The sequence below is a fragment of the Lissotriton helveticus genome, chromosome 3_1 (genome assembly GCF_964261635.1).
Source record: "Lissotriton helveticus chromosome 3_1, aLisHel1.1, whole genome shotgun sequence".
In the NCBI taxonomy this organism is placed as follows: domain Eukaryota; kingdom Metazoa; phylum Chordata; class Amphibia; order Caudata; family Salamandridae; genus Lissotriton; species Lissotriton helveticus.
Genome location: NC_136061.1, coordinates 1,238,342,348 through 1,238,359,162, shown reverse-complemented (window position 1 = coordinate 1,238,359,162; position 16,815 = coordinate 1,238,342,348). Strand labels below are relative to the sequence as shown.

The 16,815-nt window shown below is 49.6% G+C and overlaps 1 long non-coding RNA gene across 1 annotated transcript in view; it reads right to left on the bottom strand.

The window, feature by feature from the left end:
• Nucleotides 1-16,322, bottom strand: part of LOC144824920 (uncharacterized) — a 438,184-nt gene extending 421,862 nt beyond the window's left edge. The window contains exon 1 of the long non-coding RNA XR_013609178.1: nucleotides 16,265-16,322. This is a non-coding gene — a long non-coding RNA (uncharacterized LOC144824920). The remainder of the gene's footprint in view (nucleotides 1-16,264) is intronic.
• Nucleotides 16,323-16,815: the final 493 nt, after the last annotated feature.

The following is a 16,815-nucleotide window of genomic DNA, read 5'->3' as shown; positions in this document are numbered from 1 at the left end:
GAACTTGATGCCGGATGGCCTGCTGAATCTGTTGTACTTGTGCTGCCTCCTTGAAGGTTCTGCCGCTCTTATTCGAACCGAGTGGCTGACACAGCTAGCCAATGTTTGTACTTTGAAACATCTGCTTCATCAAAAGGAATGAATGCTTTGCTAGCCACTGCCTTTTTGTACCGTGGATCCAGAATAGTGGCACAAATGTAATGTTGTTCTGTATGTATGTTTGTAAGCCTTTCATTGAGAAGTAGGCGCCTTAATAACTTCTCCGCCAAATCATATGCTTCTCTCTTTTCACCATCATCTCTGAACGTTGAAGACACGTCCTTCAGTTGGTGCTCTAGCATGCGCAACAATGGGATAGCTTTGCTCAAAGAACAGTCCTCCTTGCTGACGTCACGCGTGAAGAGCTCAAAAGGACGAAGCATGTCTGTCAGGCTTGCAATTAACTTCCATTCCTCCAACTCTAGCCTCATCTCTTTGTGAGTAGAACCCAGTTTATAGACACTCATTTATTACCTCCCACTGCTCAGACAGACTCTCAAGCATGTAAAAGGTTGAGTTCCAACGTGTTGCCACCTCCTGGATGAGTCCTTTGACTGGCAGTCTACGTTCATGTTGAATGGTCCTCAGCTCCTTCCGGGCCTTAAAAGAATGGCTGAAATGTGTGCAGATTCTTCGGCAGGTGGTCAGTAACTTGCTGACTGTGATTTCATTTTTCCAGAAATCTTGCACCACGATGTTAATACTGTGCGCCAAACACGGCACTCTGAAATAGCCACTTTGCTGCATGGCCTTAACTATATTACTGCCATTATCCGTGGAAACATAACCAACTATGCGATTTCTTGGATGCAGCCATTCAGAGACCTTCCTCTCAAACTCCTCCAAAAGGTTAGGTGCAGTGTGAGATTTCTCCACGGCAAACATGCCTACTGTTGCATGTTTGCGAGTAGCTTGAAAAACTTCCTCGATGTCAACACCTGCTTGTTGTAACTGTTGTTTGACCCCTGCAAAAGAGACCCAGTGTGCAGTGATGCACATGTAATCAAGGGCTTGGCAACTGGTCCACATGTCTGTTGTCATGTGGATAGTGTGAACAGCACTCTTCAGAATAACTGCGCCAATCACCTCCAGCGCACCTTGATGTAGTGCTGGAACAGCAACCCTGGCAAAATAGGACCGGCTAGGAACCTTCCATTTAGGGCAGACTGTTGCCACAAATTCACGAAAACCCACCCCTTCCACGAAAGAGAAAGGGAGAAGGTCCAGCGCTAGCATTTTAGCCAGCTTTGCGTTATACAGACGTACGTTGGGTGGTTGCGTTCAAATGGCGCATCCGACCAAAACACACTGCTAATGGTGGGCTGGACCTTTTTACGTGATGATGATGATGATGCAGACTTCAAACCAGTTAGGCTCATTGATTTAGTTTTTTGCATTGGTGTCTGTCCCTGACTCTTAGTGTGCCTCATACATGTTGCAGGGGTAGAGGGTGTGGGCGCTACCACTGCAGTGCTGCTGCCAGGGGTACTGGGTGTACCAGAAAAAATGTTGGTCGGTTCTTGACTTCCCTCCTGCACAATCAGCCCCTCATCAGCATCAGATGCAATGTCAATGGATACATTTGGATCAGTTGTACTTTGGACTTCCTCGATCTTACTTAGGTGCGAAAACCACCGGATAGGGTGGTGTTTTTTTAGATGACCTCTCTGGCCTCCGGTACCATAGTTGGTACAAAGCTCACCCCAACTAACTGATACTTTACAAATTGAACAAACGACCATGTTTTCCGCCTTTTTGCTAGCAGTAAAAAAGTCCCCAACTGGGGACTGGAGATGTCTGCTGGTGGTGGAGGTGCTACTTTGACTTTCAATGCCAGATGAAGTGGAGGATGGGCGTGGCTGAATTAGTTTCTGTTGTTTACTTACAGCACCACTACTTGTGGTAATGGAGGTCGAGCTGGATGGAGGTCCCTGCCGGCCCTTCTGAAGAGAAAATATGGAAGCTGTAGGTCATTTTGGTGTTGTAGTTAACTGCGTTTGTGGTGGTACCAGTGCCACGCCGCCCACATCCGGCTCAGCAGCCATTCGGGCTAGGGTGAAAATGTTTGTCTGCTGCTTGCCCGCTGTGGCTGGAGTGACGTCTGTGATGACTGGGTCATCGTCAGACTGTTCATCAGCAGCAGAAGACACCACTTCTTGTTCATCGTCATCAACCATAAGTCGAAGCCTTGCGGGAACCTTCCTTTTAGGCTTAGCTACCTTTGTCGGCTCATGGTTCTGCCTCACTGTCAGACTGCATTGCTGGGTTCCAATCACGATCAAGGTCATCAGAATGAAGGGGGCTTGGAGAAGAACTTGTAGTAGTAGAAGTAGCACCCCTCCTTAACCTTTTTCTTGCTGGGGATCTGGAAGACAATGGATCATCCTCAGGAGGAGTGGCTTCCTCGGATGATTCTTCAACTTGAATATCAATTTCCTGATGTGCCCCTACTTCTGGAGGAACAAGCGTTGTAGGCAGTTGTGCCGCTCAATGAACCTCTAGTTGCACCTCTCCATGCACCTCTACTTGCGCCTCTCCTTGTGCATGTAGTTACGCCTCTCCTTGCCCATGTACTAGCGCCTCTCCTTGCCCATGTACTTGCGCCTCTCCTTGCCCATGTACTTGCGCCTCTCCTTGCCCATGTACTTGCGCCTCTCCTTCCCCATGTACTTGCGCCTCTCCTTGCCCATGTACTTGCGCCTCTCCTTGCCCATGTACTTGCGCTTGTACTAGTTGCACTTGTGGTTGTCGTTGCGGCTGTGGATGTTGAACACTCGCCAGCTGAGTTACACCCGGCGTTGATTGGATGGTACTTTATTGTGATGAGCCAACATCACTGGTCGATGGTGATTGAACAACCAAAGTGGCTGCCTTTGCGGCACTCATGGGCTTGGGACTAACTTTGCGTGGTGGCACGGAGCCCAGAGGTGCTGCTTCCAGCTTGGTCCCCGGCGATCACCGCTGCTGCTGCAGGCGTAGATTTTTTTTCCCCAAAAAAGGTGTCGGTGGGCACACCAGTCTCCTTGGTAGGTGGTGCCACTTGCTTCTTCTGCTCCTTCTTACTGGCAGTGGCACTGGCAACTTTTTTCGCTGAGGTGCTACGGCCACCTTTCTTTGGGGCCATCTTCTTCAGATGTCAACTCAGACCAGCAGGCCGCAGTTGCACGAGTTGCAGAGTTGTCTTGTCTGTGGCCACACGTGATGTCACGTGACGTTGTGCTGCACACACTGCTGCAGGACTTCTTCCTGGCACTGGTGGTTCTTTTGTGCACCTAAAAGCAATGGAAGCCAGAGGAACATCAGTTAAACACCCCAAAAGGTCAAAAAACACACACAAATCACACCAATCCAATGCCATCCATGCCCTCAATGATGTTTACATTCAAGACACCCCACAGAAAGACTAGGTCCATGCACCACTGAGTACCCCTGGGCATAATGGATGAAAGCAAGGCAAACTGGGTGCAGGCCTGAGCACACTGCCTGCCTTCAAAATGGCCCCTTGACCCCCACCACATGGCCAGGCCCTGCCTGTACCAGCCCTCAAAATGGCCCCCACCCACATGGCCAGGCCCCAACAACACCCCCATAAAATCGAAAAACACATAAAAATCACCACAATCCAATGCCATCCATGCCCTCAATGATGTTTACATTCAAGACACCCCACAGAAAGACTTGGTCCATGCACCACTGAGTACCCCTGGGCATAATGGATGAAAGCAAGGCAAACTGGGTGCAGGCCTGAGCACACTGCCTGCCTTTAAAATGGCCCCTTGACCCCCATCACATGGCCAGGCCCTGCCTGTACCAGCCCTCAAAATGCCCCCCACCCACATGGCCAGGCCCCAACAACACCCCAAAAAATCGAAAAACACATAAAAATCACCACAATCCAATGCCATCCATGCCCTCAATGATGTTTACATTCAAGACACCCCACAGAACGACTTGGTCCTTGCACCACTCAATACCCCTGGGCCTACTGGCTAGTGAGGCTTTACAAGCACCCCAAAATAAAAAATAAAAACATATAACAGTGAGCTTAAATTCCAAGACATAAATGAGAATTAAGTTTAAAAAAATCACAAAAACAGATGTATCATGCACCCATGACTAACCCTGGGCCTACTGGATACTGTGGCTAGCTACCCACCACAATTTATATTTTGTTAAAGTTGTGAAAAAAGTTTTACAACTGGAGTTGCCTCAACTACAATGCCCCAAACAAACAACACCAACTTACTTGTAAAATCTCAAGTCTAAAAGTGATCCAAACTCCAAAGTCCAAAAAGTCCTCAAATACAAATATCCAGCAGCAGCCACGAAAAGTAATCTTTCCAGCTCCACAGCCAAATGAAAAGTGACCAGGACATGGACAAAGCACTGGGAGGAGCCTGCTGGACAGGAACAGGAAGTTGCGAGACTCTGGGGCACTTCCATCCTCCCACCCCACCCCAAAAAATGGACTCCTGCACCAAAAAGTGCAGCCAAATGTCAATCTGAGGAGTTATTCTGATCAAAAATCATCATTTTCACAAGGTTGATGCTTCCTGCGGTGGATTCCTTGTGCAGAATTGCAATTTTTGCAATTTCGGGAACGCGAGCTGTTCAAATCTCCCGCCGGAAGTCAGCTGCGCGCAGCTTCTACGTGTTCGGCATTGTTTACTCCCGCAATGCGTGATCGCGGCCCTTTATGACGTACTCACGTTGTCAAACTCTCGCTGTGCAAGATGGCAAGCCGCGATAACGCAATTGTGTTCGAAAAACTCACGCGCGATCACGCAGCAAGATCGAAAATGGCGCAGCACACGCAAAACCGGGAGAAAAACAACTCGGCAGGCTCAGAGTCAACGCCGCGCGCGCAATATTGTATTTTTCAAGCGCGACCAAGCAAAATAATTCGTAGCTTGCGAATTTGAGCATTATTGGTCAAATTCACGCGATTCGCGAAATTGTCAAAAATCCGCAAATTCGCCCGCGAAACGGATTTTACGCCCACGCTTAACCGTAACACAATGATATGAGAAAAGCGCATGAGCTCACGCTCTTAGCTGCTTAATCTATTGATCTCCCACCATAGAATGCACTTGCATTACTAAGTACTCACCATGAAAACCAAAATGGAGAGCAGCTTGTTTTTTGATGTAACGTTGTCTATTTTGAAAGAGCTGCAAATTAAATCGGACCCACTTTACTGTGGGGTCAGCTGGGCATGTGCATCACTGGCCGCGCTGCCTCTAGCAGGTGAATACATCTCTATTGCTGTGAGGGTAAGCAGTCATCCCGTGGCGGTGCTCGATACGTTACTTCTAACCGTTTCCCCGCAAGACCGACTAGTTCAGGCCCTACCACGAGTGCACGCTACCTTCAAAAGATACACGTCAGACCCTAAGGGAGGAATGCATCACAAGAGCGAGGACATCTGAACCCATTCATTCACCTCCTGGGAAAGAAGTAGCTCTTGGCATGCTCCCACAAAACCCCGGACTACCTCAAACATCGACATTCATGTACTTCTCTGGAGTTTCGGGGTCAGCCGGTGTTCAGTAGAACCTCCTTACTAGTAAAAGGAAAAGGCTGTTTCTTTGAAATACTCGCCCAAAACGTCATAATGTCCCTCGAATGTACCTTTGCTTTTAAAGGGGGAGCATACACTGGACGGACTAGGCCATTCTCATATCGCCCGTGACACATCTGCTGTGCTTTAAATTAAATGAAGGAAAATTAACGTCACACTACAAGGGGGGACCCAGGGAGAGCCAGGCGCGAGCCGGTCTCTCCCTGGGCAGGTTCGCGCGAGGAACATCACAGGTGGGGGATGATTAGCAGAGGGATTAAAAGGGGAAGTCAGGCGGGCGGTTAGGAACTGCGTGGGCGGGAGAAGTGAAGGGAGGTTGTTTTGCGGCGTGTATTTGTCGTACCTTGGTTTTTCTCTGGCCACATGGAGGACGTGGAGGAGGTCAGGAGGGCCGTGCGGTTAATCTGCGATGCCGGGCGCGAGGACCTGCTGCGGCCGGGTGTCCCAGCGGAGGCGTGGGTCGGACTGGCCCGCCCACCTCGCAAGGCTTCAGAGGGCGTTTCCAGGGCCGTGGAGGCTTGTTTATACCCGGGCCCGGAGGAGGAGGCAGACGGCGAGGCGGCCATGCCTGCGGACGGGCACATGCTCGTTTTGCCGGTCGCTGTAGTGGAGCCCCCGCCGGGTGACCCGGGCGCCCCCCAGCAGGTATGTGAATTCCAGTTACTTAGTGCTGGTTCCCGCGGGGCGCCCGGGGGGAGGCGGGGGCGTTCTGCGGGCCGTCAAGCTCCGCGTTCAGGCGGCTTGGCCTCGGGGAAGACGGGGAGGCTGCAGGCGGGCCCTAAACCGAAGCGGGGGCGGAGCCTGGACTTCCTTGGGCACACGCCGACCCCTCCCCCTGCCGGTATGCCTGTAGACCCTGCCATTACGGTGCCCCATTCACCGGGGGGGGTTTCCCCACTCCTGTGGCTTAATGGCCAGTGCTTCATGCTCTCTCCTGCCATGCTGGGGCCTGGCCCTGCCCCCCCCCGCGATGTTGGCCCCCCGCACACGGGTGACGCCGGTGCTGGGCCACTCACTGCTGCGTTGCCGGCTCAAACCCCTCCTGTGGTCCCCACTCCTGCCCCTGCTGTGGTTCCAATGGGCACTGTCCCTAGATTGCTGCCCCCCCCGGCCACTGAGGCTGTGGCAGCCGGTGTGCCTGGCCCTCGGGCTGCCATCCCCATGCCCCCGGCTCCTGGTGAGAAGGGTTTGTTCAACAAGGGGGCGCCCCCGTACCCGGGGCAAGCCTTGTTCCCGGTCCCCAGGGGGCGGCCAGGTGGCCACATGGGGGGTCATTCGACTGGGTTGGGAGGTGTCCATGGTCTGGCGTCGGTGGGCCGTCCCTTGGGGGGAAATTGCGGTTCAGCTTTCAGGGACCATGTTGTCGCGCACCCTTCATCGTCTGGCTTGAGCGGCCGCAGTTTTCAATCTGCGCCTTCGGCTGGGCGGCTGTTGGCAGTTTCTACGGGCCCGGGAACTGTCCCCACGGCTGTTTCCAGTGGTGGGCTTTCAGGGGGGTTATCTGGAGCGGATAACTCTTCTACAGTTTTCTGTCCACAAAGCTTTCAGAACATTGATTGGCAGTTTTATGATGGGGGTATTGGTGATGGGGCTATGCCCAGTGGAAGTAATCAAGTTGAATTTTCTGATGAAGCTTTCGGTGGGAGTTTTCATGATGATGAGTTGGAAGAGGGGGAATTGAGAGACAAAGATGTTGGGCTTTTGGCAGCACGGGCCCAGGGGGGTGGGTTGGGGCAACCCACTGTTTCTCGTGTTTTGCAGGAGTCTCGAGCGGACCATGCAGGTGTACGAGGGGCAGTGTGGTCTGGACCTTCTCAGAGGGATCGTGGGGCTGTCGCACAGCAGCCGGAGCAGTTACCGAGAGGTAAGGATGGGTGGTGGTCCGTGTGGCAACCTAGGGAGAGTCTCCCTGTTAAGAGTACGAGATCTATTGGTACGGGGGATGGGGTTGTGATTGAGCGAGTCGCTCTGGCACCGAGGCTTGAGCGGCCTGTACTTTCGAATGTTTCTAATGTGCAAGTTGCAAATGCAGTTTCTACAGCGGGGGTGGGCGGGGTGGATGCCACAAGTGTCACGGAGGATAGTATCCTACCGAAAAAGTTGCCTTATTCTGGGGTGGGAATGCCTTTGGGGTCTCATTTATCTGAAAAAACGAAGAATTTGATATGGTCTGGGGCATTTGTGGATGTTTTTCGGCTTCTCCATAGGGATGTTCAGGCAAAAGAAGGGTCGAAAGAGGAGGAATTAGAATTGGCTCGGAGGCCTCGTGTTCCGAAATCCATAGAGAATTGGACTTCGGCCTTTCTCATTTATGCCAGCGTTTATTGTCAACGTCATCCTGAGAAAGCGATAGACATGTTTAAATATGCAGATGTCATCCGCAAGGCTCACAGTTATTTTGGAGGCTTTGCTTGGTTGTCCTACGATGACGAATTTAGGGCGCGCATGGCCGCTTTTCCTGAGCGTTCGTGGGGTACGGTTGACTCTGAGTTATGGTTGCAATGGATGGCATCGGCGAACCCTCCTGCTACGACCCACACAGCTAGCGGGCAACCTGTGTTTTATCGGCCCTTTTCAGCTCGCCCCGCTCAGTCTGGGGCGGGGGTTTGGGGCAGAGGTCAATCCGCCGCTTCTGGCACTTGCTGGCATTTTAACAGAGGTTCCTGTAACAGACCCGCTTGCAGGTATAAACATGAGTGTTCACAGTGTGGAGGGAAGCATGCCCTCACCCAGTGTTTTCCCGGCCAGAGATGGGGTGATCAGGGACGGGGTTCTGGGGGCAGGGGGCAGCACCATCAGTCTGTTTACAAGGGCCCCTACTCCTATTAGGCAGGAGGTTCTCGATCTCTGGCTGGTGGATTATCCGGATTTTGAGGCCGCTAAGATTTTGTCTTGGGGTTTCAAAATTGGGTTTCGGATTGGGTATCAGGGACCCAGGGTGGGCAGGTGGTCGGATAATTTGAAGTCTGCGAAGGAGAGTCCACATGTGGTGCGGAAGAAACTGGATGCAGAGCTTGCGGCTGGTAGGATTGCTGGTCCTTTTGTGCATTGTCCCCTGCCTGACTTGATTGTATCACCCCTGGGTGTGGTGCCCAAGAAGGCGGAAGGGGAGTTTCGTCTTATCCATCACCTGTCCTGGCCCGAGGGTTCCTCAATCAATGACTTTATTGATCCAGCTGACTCAACTGTCACTTATGCTTCGGTGGACGATGCCTTACGGCTCGTGCGCACGGCTGGTGTTGGGGCTTTGCTGGCGAAGAGCGACATTCAGTCGGCTTTCCGGCTATTGCCCATTCATCCTTGGGATTTCGGTCTGTTAGGCATGCATTTTGATGGTAGTTTCTACGTGGATCGGGTGTTGCCCATGGGCTGTTCAGTGTCATGCTCCCTGTTTGAAACCTTCAGTACCTTCCTACAGTGGCGATTCACTTTTGTCAGTGGCCACGCGTTGGTCTGTCATTACCTCGATGATTTTCTTTTCATTGGGGAGGGTTGCTCTGGGCAGTGTCAGTCGGCTTTGAACATCTTCCAGGCTCTAGCGGAGGAATTGGGTGTCCCCTTGGCGCCGGACAAGACAGAGGGTCCCTGTACGTCCTTGACTTTTTTGGGGATCGAAATTGATACTCTGTCTATGGTGGCGAGACTGCCTGTGGCTAAAGTGAAGGAAATGTCTGCTTTCATACATCTGGTTTTGGGGGAGCGGAAAGTGGTTTTGAAAACTGTTCAGAAGTTGTTGGGTTATCTCAATTTTGCTTGCCGGGTTGTTCGGGCGGGCAGGACGTTCTGCAGGCGTCTAGGTCTGTCCATGTCCGGAGCAAGCCTTCCCCATCATAGGGTGCGCATTACCACTGCTGTGCGTGCTGATTTGACTGTCTGGCTTCGTTTTCTGCAAGAGTTTAATGGCGTGTCCTTGTTTTTTGCGGATGAGGACATGGTGTGGCAAGTACAGTTGTTCACTGATGCGTCAGGGGCTCACGGATTCGGAATATTTTGGGAAGGTCGATGGTGCGCGGCCGGCTGGCCGGCGCACTGGAAGGATCAGGGTCGCAGCATTGCGTTTCTGGAGCTCTTCCCGCTGCTGGTTGCTTTGCACCTGTGGGGGGATGAGTTTCAGAATCGTTCCGTCTTGTTTCACGTGGACAATTTGGCTGTAGTACATCTTGTCAATCACCAAAAGGCTCGCGATTTGCGGGTTTTGCGGCTCCTGCGCGCATTCATGCTGCGGTGTCTGCAACTGAATATTGTCTTTAAAGCGCGGCATGTTCCTGGTACTTCTAATTGCATCGCTGACTCTTTGTCTCGCTTTCAGTGGTCCGAGTTCCGCAAGTTAGCTCCTGGGGAGGACCTGGCACCAACAGCGATCCCACAGTACGTATGGGACCTGGGGGATTGAGGGTTCACCACTTGGTGGAAAATTCTGTGGCTGAATCCACCAGGCGGGGTTATGTGAAAGCCTGGTCTGAGTTTCTGCAGTTTGGTAAGGTTTCGATGGGGCCGTTCAGGGCTGGTTGGTCTGATGAACAATGCATCTTGCAGTTTGTTTTACATTTGGCGGACAAAGGCCTGTCGCCCACTACCATTTCGGGCAAATTGGCTGGGGTTTCTTTTTATGGACAGCTTTGGTGGGGGAGGGATCCGGTTGGGGGGGTGTTGGTTCGTAAATTGTTGAAAGGTTTGGCCAGGCTCCGGGCTGGGGGTCAGCAGCTCCGGCAGCCTGTGACGTTTGAATTGCTCCAGTTGATGTTGCCTGAACTGGAGGTGTGTTGTCATGATGCTTTTGAGTGTGCCAAATTTCGTTTGTGTTTTGTGTGGTTGTTTTTTGGGGCATTTCGGGCATCTGAGTTGCTGGGGTTGCGGGGCAGGGTAGGTATGACCAGCTGTGAGGTGGTGTTGGAAAGTGACAGAGTGCGACTTTGGCTGCGGGCATCCAAAACCGACCAGATGGGGAGGGGTAAGTGGGTGTTCCTTGGTAGGAGTGGTGTCTCTGCATGTTGCCCGGTTGGGGAATGGGAAGTGTTTGTGTCCTCTCCGCATTTTCTTCAGGGGTCCATATTTTGTCATGCGGATGGTAGTCCCATAGTTGCATCTCAATTGTTGGCTGTTTTACGCAAGGTTTTGTTGCGCTTGGGGAAGGATCCTGTTCAATTTGGTACTCATTCTTTCCGAATTGGTGCGGCGACGGAGGCCGCTCGGTTGGGGTGGGACTGGTCCCAGATCCGACGAATTGGTCGTTGGCGTTCTAAGTGCTGTGAAAAGTATGTGAGGAAATAAGGCATTTTGGCTTGTCTAACATTTCTTTCTCTCCTAGGTCCATGGCCATTGGTCGCCGGACGCAAACGAAGGGTGTGGATACTGGGGCACTCTTTTGTTAAAAGGGCAGCTTTAGCCGCTGCCAGTCAGCTCTGTGGGAGATCACTTGGTCTGAACAGTATGACACACGAAGTATCCTGGCATGGAACAGGGGGAATGCGCTGGGGTGGGCTTTTTCCCGCCTTGGCTGCTCTGGTTTCGCAGTGTTTGGGGGGCCCTCCGGATCTCCTGGTGCTACACTTGGGAGAGAATGACTTGGTTTCTCTATCTGGGTTGACCTTGTTAAAATTAATGAAGCAGGACCTGGAAATCATCAGAACCACATGGGTGAGCACCATGCTTATATGGACTGAGTTTGTGCCTCGTGTGCAATGGCGTGGGGCAAGGAACCACTCTGCCCTGGAAAAGGCTAGACGGAAAGTGAACAGGACAATGCGCCCCTTTTGTCAACATTGGGGTATCTACAGTTTGGACCATTATCATTTAAAAGTATCTGAACATCATTTATTTTGTGAGGACGGTGTGCATCTCTCAGCTTTGGGCCTCTCTTTTTACCTCCTTGAACTCAGGGACTTGATTAGCAAGGTTCTTCAGGTACAGTTGTGGTGTGCTCCTTCCTTTCCTTTAGGAGGGGCAGGAAAACGCTAAAGGTTTTCCTGGGTGGCGGGTTTTTGTTAGTGGGGGTGGGCAGCCTGGAGCGGGTTGGCCATCCTGAAGGGTAGCATTGGGTAGGCTAGGGGTAGTAGGCAGGAGTTTGTTCGGGGTTTTGGGATTTTGGTTTCGTAGGCTCACTGTAAGAGTTGAATTATGTAAATAATAAATAAATAATGAATGTGTTTATGATATTTATGATGCACCTGTCCTAAAATAAAAGTGGCCTTTCTTGCTCCTAAAAGAAGGTGTGGACAATGTTTTCTTGCGCGAGGGGGGACCCAGGGAGAGCCAGGCGCGAGCCGGTCTCTCCCTGGGCAGGTTCGCGCGAGGAACATCACAGGTGGGGGATGATTAGCAGAGGGATTAAAAGGGGAAGTCAGGCGGGCGGTTAGGAACTGCGTTGGCGGGAGAAGTGAAGGGAGGTTGTTTTGCCCCACCCACCCTCCCTCTCTTTTTCTTTATTTATTTCTGGGTTTTTTATCTTGCGGTGCTCTAGGCACTGTTTAGTTTAGGTAGGTTTGCCACTGTTAGGATGGGTGCCTTTGTCTGTTGTAGGCGGGTTTTTGTTAGTGGGGGTGGGCAGCCTGGAGCGGGTTGGCCATCCTGAAGGGTAGCATTGGGTAGGCTAGGGGTAGTAGGCAGGAGTTTGTTCGGGGTTTTGGGATTTTGGTTTCGTAGGCTCACTGTAAGAGTTGAATTATGTAAATAATAAATAAATAATGAATGTGTTTATGATATTTATGATGCACCTGTCCTAAAATAAAAGTGGCCTTTCTTGCTCCTAAAAGAAGGTGTGGACAATGTTTTCTTGCGCGAATGTTTTTTAAAGCGAACCCTCAACGAATGTAATAGCTGACCGCAGGCGCGGAACTGGAACCCTGGACTGCTGGGCTGCAGAGGCCGAGCACTGCCCCGGTGAGCCACGGAGCTGCATATCCATCACAGTGTGCTCGTCTCTATACCTAGAACACAGCCCCTCAGCATTTACAGACACCTATAAACCAATTCACTGCACCATCTCTGATTAGAATACATGCCAGGAGCAGCCACCCGCCCCAAACGCTTTTGCCCAACTGCCATGACATTATAAAGGCGCGTAAAATGTTTGCGCTCAAAAATCTTCAACTGCAGCAGCGCGATTTTTAACCTATAATTTGCAACTAACACATGAACCCGCCATTTTTTCCAAGTGAACAGCGCGGTTGTTTCTGAGTAGCTATTGTATGTTTGTGCACTGCACGGGGCGTGTTTCAAGCAATTTAAGGCTGCTCTTGTGAACCTGCGGTCACGATAGAAGCGGTATTTTCCAAACGACCCGGCTGTGAGGCAGAAAAACATAACGCAGCGGGGATTTGTATTTTTCTGAGTGAATTAAAGCGGAGGTTGGCTAGCAGTTTAAAAAATGCATGTAAGTTAAAGTTCATTCAAAACATTAACAGACAAATGGTCATAGATTTGCCTAAAGTAAACAGGTACACGGCGCCCACGCAGGCACGCACAGCTTCAATGTGTGTTTATTCATTTAAATATCTTAAACGGCATCCCCAAATACACGTCTGCCCCAAACCCAGTAATGAGGTGAAACCAAGTGAGGAGGAGTAAACTGCCCTTGAGTACATTTAAGCATCAGCTAATGTCATAAAAACACGCTATTTTGTCTTATAATTGAGAAGTTGAAGGCTTGAAAACGACTTTACTTGACATTGACTGAATTGCAGGGGAATAACTGTTCATGTTCCGATAGCATCGGTAAACTTTGCACGTTTAGAAGATTAGCTTGCATAATTCCCATTTAACCCGTTCATTCCCCTATATCTTTATGCCTCGGTGCGCCCTTTCAGAATAGACTGTTGATACAGCGGAAACTGAGGCACTGTTTCTTATGTGCTACAACTTTTGTCTGATACATGATAAGGCATGGCCATTAACAATCAGAATGCTATATGTTATTTCCCTGTGCTTAATACACTGTTTGGGCTATGACCACCCTCCGTTTGCCACACACACACTGCTCATTGAACTGTGTAGCCCCCCTCACGTCAGTATTATGTGTGTGAACGCTGTGCAATTTGTTAAATGCCTACAGCGCCTAGGGCCAGATGTAGGTAGGGTTTTACCGGTCGGTAACGGCCGAATTCGGCCGTTACCGACCGGTAAAAGGATTTTGAGATGTAGGGGGCAGAATCGGTAAATTTACCATTCGGTAAATTTACCGATCGGTAATTTTACCGATTCTGTAAATATACCGGTCGGTATATTTACCGACCGGTATTTTTACAGATTCGTTAAAATTGATATGTAGGTGGGACTCTTATGAGTCCCACAAGGCCTAAGAAATCGGTATTTTACCATCAAATTCAATTTGATGGTGAAATACCGATTCAGGTGTGCATGCACATGTGTGCATGCACACCTGTGCCATATGACAGGCAGACCTGCCCTTAGGGCAGGTATGCCTGCCATATGGCCCCCGACCCTTTTTTGGGGGTGCTAGAGGGTGTCAAAGTGACACCCCCTGCACCCTTGTCAAAATCGGTATTTACCGATTCGGTAAATACCGACCGGTAATGCCCCATTCATTCCTATGGGCTTCAAAGCCCATAGCAATGAATCGAGCATTACCGGTCGGTATTTACCGATTCGGTAAATACCGATTTTTACCGAATCGGTAAAATGCACATCTGGATGGACCTACATGTCCACCCTTCATATTTACCGATTCTTAATTACCGAATCGGTAAAATTCGGTAATTAAGAATCGGTAAATATTTTTTCCCTACATCTGGGCCCTAGTCCTTCCTGGTAGTCTCCCATCCAAGCACTAACCAGGCCCGACCCTGCTTCGCTTCAGACATTGAGAGCCAGATGTAGGTAATTCATATTTACCACTTCTTAAATACCGAATTTTACCGATTCGGTATTTAAGAAGTGGTAAATATGAAGGGGGGAGATGTAGGTATTTCCAGATGTGGAAATACCGAATCGTTAAGATTCGGTATTTACCGAATCTGGAAATACCGAATCGGTATTTCCTATTGATTCCTATGGGCTGTGAAGCCCATAGGAATCAATGGGCAATACCGATTCTGTAATTACAGAATCGGTAAATACCGATTTTAGCAAGGGTGCAGGGGGTGTCACTTTGACACCCTCTGGCACCCCAAAAATAGGCATGTGCGCCATATGGCACACAGACATGCCCTAAGGGCATGTCTGTCTGTCGCATGGCTAGGTGTGCATGCACACATGTGCATGCACACCTGATTTCGGTATTTTAACACCCAATTGGATTGGGTGTTAAAATACCGAATTTGTAGGGCCTTTGGGACTCAGAAGAGTCCCACCTACATCTGAGATTTACCGAATTGGTAAAAATACCGATTCGGGGCCAGATGTAGGTAGGCATTTACCGGTCGGTAACGGCCGAATTCGGCCGTTACCGACCGGTAAATGCAATTTGAGATGTAGGGCCCTGTATTTAACAGAATCGGTAAATTTACCGATTCTGTAAAATACAGAGTCGGTATTTTTACCGATTCGGGAAAATTGATATGTAGGTGGGACTCTTCTGAGTCCCACAAGCATTAAAAAATCGGTATTTTACCATCAAATACTATTTGATGATAAAATACCGATTCTGGTGTGCATGCACATGTGTGCATGCACACCTATGCCATATGACAGGCAGACCTGCCCTTAGGGCAGGTATGCCTGCCACATGGCACCCGAGCCTCTTTTGGGGGTGCCAGAGGGTGTCAAAGTGACACCCCCTGCACCCTTGTGACATTCGGTATTTACCGATTCGGTAAATACCGACCGGTAAATGCCCAATCATTCCTATGGGCTTCAAAGCCCATAGGAATGAATGGGCATTTACCGGTCGGTATTTACCGAATCGGTAAATACCGAATATTTCCGATTCGGTAAATGCACATCTGTATTTACCTACATCTCGGTACTTATATTTTACCACTTCTTAAATACCGAATCGGTATGATTCGGTATTTAAGAGGTGGTAAAATAAAATTACCTACATCTGGCCCTCGGTATTTTACAGAATCGGTAAATTTACCGAATCAGTAAATTTACCGATTCTGTAAAATTGTGCCCCTACATGCCAAATCTGAAATACCGGTCGGTAACGGCCGAAAATACCGATTTTCGGCCGTTACCGACCGACCTACATCTGGCCCTTAGTGCCTAGAATTAAGACCTGGCATCTCGTGTTCGGCATGCTAGGTTTGAGGCGGTCTGTCGGACCGGGTATATGTTGGAAAAGACCATGGGTTCAAAAAGGTGCATTTCTGACTGAGGGGAACTCAATTGATACAGCCTACTATGAGGCATACCAACAAGTAGCATGCACAGCCAACTTATCGGAATTTGAGCCACTAAATCAAAGGGCGCAGCATTCAGAGACAAGGAGTGAAATGGACAACACACTAAAGGATTCGTTTTTGAATGCAGTTGCAGTCTAACACAATTTAGAACACTCTTAGGAAACTGTGTGATGAACTTCTTTCTTCTTGAGCCACGCTATGTAGCAGTAGCGGTACTTCTGTCTCAAGCAGCACCTTTATGCTGAAGCATTGGATCCTCACAACAGTGCTCAGAGAAGTTGAGCAATAAAGGATCATCATATGGGTTACATAAAGGCTCTGAGTCTGTTGGTTAACCTACCTTCTTCTTTTCAGGTGAAAGCAACCACAGGCTTTTTGTCTTCAGTCTTGACGTCTGGTCCCAACTCAAAATTAGGGCAGCCATGTTTCCTTCTGCTGGACCAGTCCTTTTTATGTTCTGTGTATAGAACTTCTGTAAAGTCAAATAGTGAACTCACATGGTCAGTCTATATCTTAAAAAGATGGTTGTTGGTGCTAGGCCTGAAAATCACTGGGAAGAAGGGAGAAAGTGGAGACACTTTTCTGATCAATATGGACAACTCACACAACACCTCATCACAAAAATAAACATTCCAAGGTGTCAATTATTGCTGGATGTACTTGGATGCTGAGAGCTATCACTACAACTTAAAGAAATGTGACGAAAGCTGTGCAATTGTGTGAATTGATTAGTATGCAATATAAATGAAGGATATTTAACTTACTTGGTGGTATTGCCTTAAAGAATGCAGTAAGAGATAGTGAGAAGTACTGAAGCCCTATTGTAGTTCAAATGTTGTACATGCATCTAGGAATAGAATAAAAACCAAACAAGAAGGAAAAAGGTTCCCT